Source organism: Balaenoptera musculus, chromosome 15, assembly GCF_009873245.2.
Source record: "Balaenoptera musculus isolate JJ_BM4_2016_0621 chromosome 15, mBalMus1.pri.v3, whole genome shotgun sequence".
Classification (NCBI taxonomy): Eukaryota; Metazoa; Chordata; class Mammalia; order Artiodactyla; family Balaenopteridae; genus Balaenoptera; species Balaenoptera musculus.
The window spans coordinates 46801722-46813738 of NC_045799.1; the positions used below are offsets into that span (position 1 = coordinate 46801722).

Genomic DNA, 12017 nt, shown 5'->3' on the forward strand with positions numbered 1-12017 from the left:
CTGTACAACTTTGTGAAATACTGAAAACCACAGAATTGCATGGCATGTGATGAGATCTCAAAAAAAAAAAAAAATTGGACTTCCCTGGTGGCACAGTGGTTAAGAATCTGCCTGCCAATGCAGGGGACACGGGTTCAAGCCCTGGTCCGGGAAGATCCCTCGTGCCACAGAGCAACTAAGCCCATGTGCCACAACTACTGAGCCTGCGCTCTAGAACCCACAAGCCACAACTACTGAGCCTGCGTGCCACAACTACTGCAGCCCGTGTGCCTAGAGCCCGTGCTCCACAACTAGAGAAGCCACCGCAATGAGAAGCCCGCGCACCGCAGCGAAGAGTAGCCCTCGCTCACCACAACTAGAGAAAGCCCGCGTGCAGCAACAAAGACCCAACGCAGCCAAAAATAAATAAATTTATAAAAAAAGATACCATATTGATGTCCATCATCTCCCTTGGCACCCAACCCTAACCCTGTTATTGAGTATTTAATCCCCATTCTACAAATGAGGAAACTGAGCCCCAAGAAGCTCCTGAGCTGTCCAGAGTAATAAACAGCCATGAAATGGCAGAGGTAGAAATTCAAGAGTTCTGGTGTTCCTCCAACTTTGCAAGTAACAGGTGAGATCGTGAACACGGGATGGCTTGTATCCACGTGGTGTCTACTGTTGGCCAAACCTTTATAAATATTTTCTCCTCTATTCCTCACGGTAGCCCTGAAAGGAGGTGCCAGGATCCCAGTTTTCAAAAAGAGGACCAGGAGGCTCAGGTTGCTTGAGGAACCTGCCCAAGGGCAGGCCTCTGTCAAGAGAGGGTGGAGACCCCTGCCCGAGGCTGCTTAAGCTCTGGGGTGTCTTCCCCTCTACCACGCTCAGTGGTCTCCACGAGCTGGTCATCAACATGGTCCTGGAACAGCCAGTGGGACCACCAGGCCTGACCATCCATGTCTGCACGGCCAAGTTCAGGTGGGTACACACCATCTTCAAATGTCTGCACCCAAAGAGAGCCAAATGTGTGGCCTGGAGGAAGGCTTTAACAGTGAGGAAGGCTTTAACTTGAACTCAGACCCTGACCATCCACGCCTGCACGGCCGAGTTCAGGTGGGGTACACACCATCTTCAAATGTCTACACTCAAAGAGACCCAAATGTATGGCCTGGAGGAAGGCTTTAACAGTGAGGAAGACAGGTGGTGGGTCTCAATGAAGGGGAGGGGGGGAAAGGAGGTGTGTCACCCCCACGTGGACCACTCCACCCCTAAGAGGAAGCCCACCTAAGTGAACATTTTGGGGCGTGCAGGCTCAGAAACAGCCCCCCACGATGACAGCACGAGGGCCGCCAGAGACCACCCCCCCCCACCCTCTCCATCACCTCTTGACTTGCTCCAGATCTAAAGAATCTCGTGTTCCCATTCAAGATTTACATCTCCTCTGCTCTCAAATATGTGAGTGTTTTTCTTTACCACTGCTGCAGTTTTCCAGATGGGATCATCTGTGCCCAGAAAGGGCAGTTCCTCATTCTGGAAATGCCATTCCAGGGCCTTCAGGTATTTTGAAGTGAATCTTTGCAGCTCTAGGAACAAACTCTTCAAAATGAAGCTGGTGTTAAAATTCCTTTCCCATGAGGTAATGCAGGCAACTTTACAGCAGTGATTTTTCACCCCTGGCTGCCCATGAAAATCGCCTGGGGAGTTTCAATTTTTTTGATGGCTAGACTGCACCCCCAGATCAAACAAATCAGACACTTTGGGGCAGAACTGCAGACATCAGAATGGTTTAGGTTCCCCAGGAGACCCCAGGGCACAGCCAAGTTTACGACCATTGCTTTGCATCAGCGCTTGAGCCTGGGTGAGAAATCTCCTGAGGGGTGTGAAGCCACACTTCCTGATTTCAGCCCCAGATATTCTGATTCTGCAGGTCCGGGGTAGGCCTAGGATTCTGCATTTGTAGCAGGTTCTGGGGTAACTCTGATGCTGCCAATCCCAGAACTTGAGTAGCACGTGCTTGAGACCTAAGAGCAAAATATGCACTTGAACTCAGACCCAATTAGGTTGTTTTTTTTTTTTTTTTTGGAGGGGAGGGGAGACCAGTAACAAGCCATTGAAAGAGTTCTGGGAACTCCAATAAAGACATATTTCAGCCCTGCCGTCTCAAGTTGGTGATATTTTACCAAGACCAAATTCTACCACCTGTAACACGGCAATCCTGACACTCATGTGCTGAGAGTTGACACTTCTTCCTTCCTTAGAAGGGCCCATCCTGCTCAAGTTGTTAAAAAGCTATACAGCAGAAACTAACACAACACTGTAAAGCAATTACACTCCAATAAAGATGTTTAAACAAAAAAAGAAAAGAAATATAAGAGTGAGAGAGATCCCCACCCCCCCCCCAAAAAAAGAAGCTATAAAGCCTTTGTTCTGACAACCGACCTCACCTTTAAAAACCACGGCCCAGACAGGAAGGCGGTGAATAAGATTCATGGGGCCTCATAAGGAGCAACCATAAATTAGACCTTGTCTTTGCAAATGACTAAGCTCATGCTTGTCCCGCTTATCGGGGACAAGCCTTGGGAAAGAACTAATGAGGGAAATACTGAAACTGTAGTGGATGCTGTTGGCGCCCTGCCCGCCTAGACCCCCTTTACCAACCGGGCATCCATGCCCCTGCTGCTATGAGTGCTGGCTGCCAAAAGCTCACATCTGCCCCCTTCTCTGGACAACCCAGGAAGCTATGCCCTCCCCTGGGAGCAGATGCACTGCTCATGGACACACTGATACAGAGTGTAGGACAGGGCTTCTTGCCTCAAGGTGGAACGCGTCTGGGGTGCTAGTCCCACTTCAGAGCTCCCTGAGGGGTCAGGCAGAGGCGACACCCCTGCTGACCCCACATCTTTGCCTGGCTTCCTCCCCATCCCATCCTATTAAGCCCTGTCTCTGGCTCTGTTTCTAGAGAATCCAGCCCAAGAAAGAACCTGATGAGATGAATAGAACCATGATTTCTAAGACAGATGTCTGCATGCAAATTGTGAAGGTGGGCAAAGGATGAGTGGCTTATAAAAGATAAACCACGGAGTAGGAGACTCAGGAGATGGTCACAGTGGGAAGGCTGGCACCTGAGACCTGGCCAGATCCCTTTTTAAGCTTTGTCTGAAAGTGGCAAATAACATCTCATGAATGGATGCTAATGAAAGACTTAGGAAACAGAACGTTCAAAGCTTTAAAATATCATCCCATGGATTCCTTATCCTGAAGAGGAGAAGATGCCCTGATAGTGGAGGAACCTGGGAGACATCTCCCTGACCAAGCGATCAGGGTCAACATCTCCAGCACCTGACATGGTACCTCTGACCTCTGATGCTCTGAGAAGGTTATATCACCACCTAGTCCTCCGGTCCCCAAATGTATTTAACCTGAATCCACATGGGAGGAAACAGACAAATCCAAATTCAGGGACTTCTGCAAAACCACTGGCCTGAGCTCTTCAAAATGTCAGAGTGGTGAAAGATTATTTTAAAAAAAGAAACTGTGGGTTATTGTAGATAAAAGGAGACTAAACAGATGTGACAACCATGTTGAGTGCACGGAATTGATCACATACGGCCTCAGAATAAAAAGCAGCTATAAAGAACAATTGGGGGCTTCCCTGGTGGCGCAGTGGTTGAGAATCTGCCTGCCAATGTAGGGGACACGGGTTCGAGCCCTGGTCTGGGAAGATCCCACATGCCGCGGAGCAACTAGGCCCGTGAGCCACAATTACTGAGCCTGCGCGTCTGGAGCCTGTGCTCCGCAACAAGAGAGGCCACGATAGTGAGAGGCCCGCGCACCGCGATGAAGAGTGGCCCCCGCTTGCCACAACTAGAGAAAGCCCTCGCAGAAGAAACGAAGACCCAACACAGCCATAAATAAAATTAAAAAAAAAAAAGTCTTCTTAAAAAAAAAAAAAAATGAGCTAGGCTCATTTCATCTTAAAAAAAAAAAAAAGAACAATTGGGAATATCTGAAAAGGGTATATATTGGATAACACTGTATTGATATTTAATCTCCTGACTGTGATAGCTTTATTATGGTTATGTAGGAAAATGTTCTTGTTCTTAAGAGATGCATGAGATGCATACTGAAAAATTTAGAGGCAAAGTGTGAAAATGTTAGAAATTAAGTACCAAATGATCAGCCCCTCATGCCCTTCCACCCCCTCAAAAAAAGGGAAAAATATAGAGGTAAGGAAAATGTGGTAAAATTTCAACAACTGGTGAGTATGGGTGAATAGTACTCTTCTTGCAGCTTTTCTGCAATTTGAAATTTCTCAAAATAATAGGTTGGGGAAAATGGGATGGGAAAATATACAGCATCTCACTGGGCTTTTATGAGCGTAGGATTCATTTATTTATTCAACTATTACTACTATTTCCAAGTGTCTAGGCCCACTTTCATGGGGAGATGAAGCTCAATTATGGATTCAGTGAGACCTGCACCCACATGTGAAAATACTGGGCAAAGCACAGAATGCCCCACAAACCTAAGGTGCCTCCAGGGGCAGAGAACAAACACTGGAAAACTCAGACAGTATGTGCTCCCATTCCAACCAACCCCGGGCCTCAGGGCTCTACAGCAGATGGGTGGCAACTACACCCGCTCTGGCGGGGGCAGGGCTCTCTAACATTCTGGTCACACTCAATTTAAGACTCTTCAGAGTGTGGGATGTGAGTGGCCTTTCCACTTGGCTGTATTCCCGTCATTCCCGGGACCAGGCGTTGGTAGCCTAGGCAGGTGCAAGAAAAAGTGATGGCAGCCCGTGCATCCTAATGCAGGACGCGCAGAAAGACCTGATCACAGAATCAGATTCAGCTCAGAGAAACCACAAACTTGCAGCAGTGTCCCCAAGGGATGCTTTCTTGTCCTCCTAATCCAGAACCCCAGAGGACGGCACAGTTCATTGAGGCAGCTTCTAAGGTCCAGGGTCTAAACCAAAGTATATTCAGAAAGGCTCCCTTGTCCCTCCCAGTACACCACTCCCTCTCCCCAGCTCCAGCCCAAACAACACATTACTTTACAGTTAAGTCTTTTTTTTTCAAATAAAGACAGGCAATTAAGAAAGCAATACATAAAATACAGGAAACTTTGACGTGAAGTTGTTTCAGTGCAGTCGATACACTCGACAACCTTCTGTATACAAGAATCCTAGCTCAGCTGTCGAATAGCAGAAATGAACTTTAAGGGAACTAGATACAAGGCAAAATGCCCAACTGTTCCTCTCAACAAGGGTGGCACACGTCCATCTGGCGAATGGGTCTCAGCACGAGTGCAGTGCTCTGGAGGGCTCTGTCCTCAGTCAGGACATGGGGACAAAACAAGTATACAGAAAAAACAGAAAGCCCTCCAAACCTTTCCTGTGTGCATTAGAAACACATCATGAAGCTGAACAACTACATTTTTTAAATGGATAATTTATATCAACACCTACGATAAGATGTACTTGATTATTTTTTAAGGACAAAAGCTATTTCAATTAAATATTTTAAATGTGCTAAGACTTTTCCTTTCTAGAGCAGAGTGTCATATCACAGTTCAATGAGAAAAGAGACAGGTTTAGTCGATTAACAACTTCAGAAAACCTCTCGTAGAATGAATGGCAAGTGCCCTGAGGAATTATATCTATATAATTATATGATATATATATATAAGGTGGGCCCCCAAACCAGATTCCATGGCTCCCTGGCTCGCTCTGTGTGTTTGCATGGAAGAGAGCAATGCACCTTTGCACATACCCTATCCCATCTACCTTGGAATTCGCTACCTTTGCAATCTCCTTCATGGAAAAGCCGTCCTTATATTTTAACTAGGTTTTCTGCTTTGCCTCTACTAACAGAACTAGTGGGCTCTGTAAGTTGAGTCATGTGGAGACATGTGGATGACTAAGTCTGCAGGATTATTTGGAGGAAGGATTATCACAACCCCCTAAAGTACACCTTGGCTTTCGGCCTTTGTCCCCTTCTTCCCTACTCCTCAATTCCTTGCCCCACGCACCACCCTCGATCTCCTCTATCAGGCTTTACAAAAGGCAGTTCTCTTCATGGAAGCAGTACCCTGCCCGCTGTGCCTGGTCTTTTCAGGCCAATTCTGGCATTGGATGTGGGGCTGAGTAATTCACAAGGGCCGCCTTGTGGGATCTGAAGGGGTGAGAGACAGGCTCTACCTGGGTCTTACCTCCCAGGCCCTACCTGGATTTCCAGCAAAGATAACTCTCAGGGAAGACTCAGCGCTCTTCCTGCAGCCCGAGGGCTGGTTCCCTGAAAGTCACCAGTGGACCTTCCAGACCTTTAAGAAAACTAATAGTTTTTCCTTGCTTACACTGTAAAGGCCTAATAAACAGTCAGAGGATGAATCAAGAGAAACAGATGGGGCTGACTATTATCAATAAGATGCTAACGTCGTCAATAAAACAAAACAAAAACAAACAAAAAACAAGGGCAGAGTCCAAGGTTCCAAGTTGCTTTTGCCTAGGACTTAATTATGGCTTAAGATTCATCTCATTGCCTATTTGCCTCACATAAAGAGCTGAAGTCCTGCTACAAAGCAAAGAACTCAAAAACAAAACAAAACCCTACCTGTTAGGATAGAATAATTTTGATATTTTATAACTTTTCAATGGTTTATTAAAAGTTGACAGTAATTCCAAAAGAGTGCTGGATACACTAAGGTAGTACATGGAAGCACAGTTTTTATTTTAATGTCCAGTATTTAATATAATAGTTACATGTATTTAGTGTAATTCCCAATTATGGTGGGGATATTTACTTTTTTCCCCATTTTTTATTGTGGAAAAATACACATGACATAAAACTTACTATCCTAACCATTTTTAAGTGGTATTAAATACATTCGTATTGTTGTACAACCATCAGTACTGTTAAAAAAGAAACAACAGGTCCCAAATGGAGTCACTTGTGCTGAGCTCATCAAAACTTACTACCTAACCTAAGTACGGTTTCAGCCTTCCCCAGGAATGTGACCTTTAACCAGCCAGCTTGAAATTTCCTTGTAAGCACTAATAATATATTCAGCCTGAGAGACCCCTTCCTTTCCCTCAGGAGGGTGACCTTGCCAAAAACAACGAATTCTTTGCTAATAATTTCATGTTTCCATTTCCTCTCTACCTTAAAAAACCTTTCCTTTTCTGCAGCTCGAGGGAGCGCCTTTCTCCTGGCTAGATGGGAGGCTTCCTGATTTGAGAATCGTCCAATAAAGCCATTCATGCTCAGAACTGTTTTCCTCTTGCAAATCTGAAGCTCTATACCTGTTAAACAGTAACTCACATTCCTCCCTTCCCCCTAGTCCCTGGAAACCACCCTCTACTTTCTGCCCCTATGAATTTCACGACTCTAAATACCTCATATAGGGACTTCCCTGGTGGCGCAGTGGTTAAGAATCCGTCTGCCAATGCAGGGGACACGGGTTCAAGCCCTGGTCCGGGAGGATCCCACGTGCCATGGAGCAGCTGAGCTCCATGCACCACAACTACGGAGCCTGCGCTCTAGAGACCGCGAACCACAACTACTGAGCCCACGTGCCGCAGCTACTGAAGCCCATGCGCCTAGAGGCCGTGCTCCACAATAAGAGAAGCCACCGCAATGAGAAGCCCACACACCGCAATGAAGAGTAGCCCCCACTCACCGCAACTAGAGAAGGCCTGCGGGGAGCGATGAAGACCCAACGCAGCCCAAAAAATAAAATAAATAAATAAATAGATAAATAAATAAATAATACCTCATAAAAGTAGAATCACGTGGCACTTGTCTTTTCATGACTGGCTTATTAAATTTATTTTAAAATAAATGTAACAAGTGAGTCAATTTAAGGAAAAATATGAGGTAGATGAAGAGTAAAGATGGTACATGAATAAGTGAAAAATCGTGGCACAATCAATGCAGCTTGGGCTGAGACAGTTCAAATGAGACAAGAATATTTTTTCCGTATTAATCTTCACAAACCCTTCTCTCAGTTTCAAGGGGGAAGGTCATCCTGAGAAAAGCATCTATTTGCCCCTGCTCAGCCCCCTCCTTGCCCACGTTCAAGCTGTCCTTGAGTGTCCATAACTGACTCCGACCCGCCTGTCAAAACCAGGCTCAAATCCTGTCCCCAGCGCCCCACCCCCCGACCCGGGCTCCTGCGGCTGTGCTGAATTCCTTCACCCACTGTTTATATGCCTCTGGGGTGCTCACCCCATTTTACTCTGTATCACACGTATGTCTTTCTAGACTGACTTCATCCCTTGGCCATACTCAGGCCTAACCCTGGGCAGGCGTGGAATAAATGCTTGCTCTGGGCATGACGGGGATGGGGTAGGAGGTTGATTCCTTGGGAGGGAGAAAGGGGAGAAGCTCAGTGGGCAAAGAGAAGTGGGGGACCCTGGGTCTCCATAGCTTCCCCCTGGGTCCCCACTGCACATCCTCTGACTCAGGCCTGTCCTCAGCCAGGCCCCGACAATAGAATCTGGCCACTGGTTCCTGTCTCAGGAGACAAAGGGTTCTTGTCTCTGTGTTTACCAGGAAATGGGTGGGGAGGGGAAGCAGAATATGCCACCCCAAAATACACCACTTTAGCAAGTGGATTGTTTCAAGTTGAAGACTCAGCCCAACTGACTCAGAGAGAGCTACCTTCCCCTTAACTGCTTGAAAGAACTTGGATAGAGGCCTGGCCAGGAAGAGAGCTACTGGCAAAGGCGACCTTCCATAACAGAAAGACTTCTCTGCATCGCAGACACCTGTTTACCAACACGTGCTCCTCTCACCTTCCTGTGAACTGTCTTCTCCTCTTTGAAGCCCCAGATCCCGAGCCCTTTCTTAGCTCAGGATGGCACAGAAGCCTTGTTTTCCTGACCGGCTTTGGGTTTCACGCCTTTGGGGCCCCTTTACGTACAAAATTTGTTTTTCTCCTGTTAAGGTCTTATGTCGATTTAATTACTAGATCAGCTATAGAAGCAAGAGGGTAGAAAGGAAAGTTTTCCTCCCCTACAGCTGCAAAAATCACCACAGCCAGCAAGAGCCCACTGGCCTCTGGCCATCTCAGGGCCTGGGGCGAGAAAAGAAGCAGCCCAAATCCTTCCAGGGCGACAAATCCAAACTTTTAGCAGCTCTGTCCTCACTGCTCGTGTGTTTCCCTCATGGACACCCCCTCCAGCCTCCCATTGAGCAGCAAGGGGTAGGCTTTGGGTGTAAAAGTCGTTGCTGAGTTTTGGTCTAGAATTGTACTTCCACACCTGCCAGACAAAGGGCATTGGTGCTGAGCTCTCCAATCAAGGCCCCCAAATACAGAATGCCTTCCCCACCACTGGGGATGAGACTTAGAATTCCAACCAAAGTGGCCGGATGTGCCCCAGCTGGTTGAGCACAGGAGGCATCGGGAGATCCTCCTGGCAGGAAAGCTACCTTTGGTAAAGGAAAGGAAAAACCCAAAGTGGGAACCTCATGCACACACCTCCTGGGGATGTACCATTCATTTATCAATGGATTCTCATTTACCCAGAATCAAACCCACCCACTTCGTGCACATGTGAAGGAGGCAATATCAAGATGCAACGTTCTGGAAGGCATGTGGACCCCGAACCTAGGGTCCGCCGAGCCTCATGATCTTCAGTGGTTTCGGGGGAAGAGCATTTGTAGTCAAACCTGGATCAAAGCCTCAGTTGACTCTTTTTAACCGTGAGGCTTGGGCCCATTACTGCATGTCCTCCAGCCTCAGTTTCCCCATCTCTAAAGACGGATTCTTGTTGAAAAAAGAAATCTGTTACTAAAACAAACGAAATCTGAAAAGAGCTGAGTAGAAGAGCCTGGAACATCTTGAGAACTACGAGTAGATTCTGTTCAGTAGTTTCCAGGATGTCTCTTATTCTCTCCTAATTTTTAGAAATTCAGAAGAAGAAACAAGGCAATGTCTTTTCACTGTAGACTATTCAAAGACTATTCTACAGGGAATTCTGTGGCGGCCCAGTGGTTGGGACTCTGCGCTTCTACTGCAGGGGGCCCGGGTTCCATCCCTGGTCGGGGAACTAAGATCCTGCAAGCCACGTGGCACGGTCAAAAAAAAAAAAAAAATGTGAGCCTTCTTGAGGATGGCTCCCGGCAGGTGCCTCTAGCTGGGGTGTTTTCCGTCTATCATCAGGGTCGAGTCTCAGCCTGGACTCTGGTGCTTGCCATCCTCAACCTCCAGATGGAAAAAAGTAAGGATGAAAAGCTACTTCTCCTGATGTTCTTGTGTTGAAATTTCCAGGCATATCCTCCCTCTCGGGGAGCCTCCCTTCCTCATTCTGCCCGTGTTGAGCCTTTAGCTTCACCCCAGCCTAACAGAACCTCTTCACATGATGTCACCTCAACCAGCTGCAATGGCAAGAAAGATGCACCCGGACACGGCCCTCCAGAGGGCTCAGCCTTCCAGCTACAAGAGGCCAGGGCAGGGTTGTCTTCAGAATTAAGGACCAGACAGAAGTCGGAGCCCTGTGTCCACCCTGGCCTTGCTCTTGGAGCAGTAGATCCTTGCCGATGTATCAGAAGGAATCCAAACACACCCCAAATACCAAGAAGTGGCCAAGATGCCGGGCTTGGTGGGAGATGAATCAGGACATCAATAGGTTCTAGAACAATGTTAGCAGAAAAAGACTCCTCTGTAGAGAGACAGAGAAAACAACAACTCATCCCAAAGAGAGCCATCTAATAAAAATTTCTGGCAAAAGGACCAATTCCAAATTTTGCTAAACACACACACATATGCGTATATACAGCAAACAAAAATTTCCCAGAAAATCTTTAACTTCAGAAACACCTAGTAGTCCAATGACTACTAGGTGTAGTCCAATGTAATTTCAGAAACACCATTGTTGTCCAATGACTTCCTAACACTTTCAATTGTGTAAACATTTCTTTAGAATTTGCAAAGCTGAACAAAACCCCTCCTCTGTAGTGTTGCAGTCTGGAGGAGAAGGGGGCCCTACTTCATCCTGGCTACACACGGCTCCTTTCTTGGTTTATAGCAGAGAAACAGCCAGGTGAGTGGAGGAAACTCGGACTCCCCCTGACCCGAGATGGGAAAAGTGATGGGCAGAGGCCTGGGGGATGGGATATTCTTGTAAGGACCACTGCCTGTGTTGCCAGGGAAATTAGAGGTCATCTACTGAATAGTTTAAGCGAAATTAGAGGCCATCTATTGAATAGTTTATTTCCTTCTTTGAGGTCAAAACGCTAGAAATTGATAGCACTGGGCCCAGTCCTGACTTGTGCAGTTTCCCTAAACCACGAAAATGGATATTTTCATTCCTCAAGGCATTTTTGTCCCCTTAAACTCTGCAAGGAAAAAGATGAACAGATTTTGGGTCACGGGCTTTATTCCTCAAGGGCTGCTGCTTTCTGGGGGAGGAGGCCTCAACTTCCTCAAAAAGATTTCTAAAAGCACGTGGTAGGAGGATTTTTGTGAAGAGTCTCCATCTACTGAGGACCAGTTGGAGAGAACAGCACAGAAAAGGGAACATTTCCCCTTCGGGGAGGAGGCCCTGCCATTTTCACAAGAGGAGAAGGATTTGGTGACTTTTTTTGCTTATGAACTTCCTGCCGTCATCTCTCCAGTGAGAGATGAAAAGGGCAGATATGGGCCAGAGCTGGCAGGGGCCTCCACTCGTTCCTGTAAAACTAAGAAAGGAACAAAGAACCTGTTGTCCTGGGCACCCTTGGAGCTGAAAACAGGAGCAGAAGCCAGGCCGGCTGGGTCTCGCCCGCTGACCCTGGAGCCCGGGCTGCGGCCAGTGCAGGGTTTCACGGAAAGGCAGCTCTCCTTTGGGTCACACCGCTGTTGTCTCCGAGCTGGACTAAATCACCACTGCATCTAACCGAGCAGATGTTTTGCGGCAGAGTCAACTACCAACGTAGCAGCCAGCCAGGGTCTGTAAAGGCCGAGATAGATCCAACTCCAAAGGATGCCACTGTCAAAATTGTGTGCCCAAGTGCAGTGTGGGCAGGGACGCCAGCCCCCGACAAAGATGG

General features: G+C 47.2%; 1 protein-coding gene across 3 annotated transcripts in view; it reads right to left on the reverse strand.

Annotated features, from left to right (window-relative positions):
- Positions 1–12017, reverse strand: part of RIN2 (Ras and Rab interactor 2) — a 224159-nt gene that overhangs the window by 41234 nt on the left and 170908 nt on the right. The window lies entirely within an intron of this gene.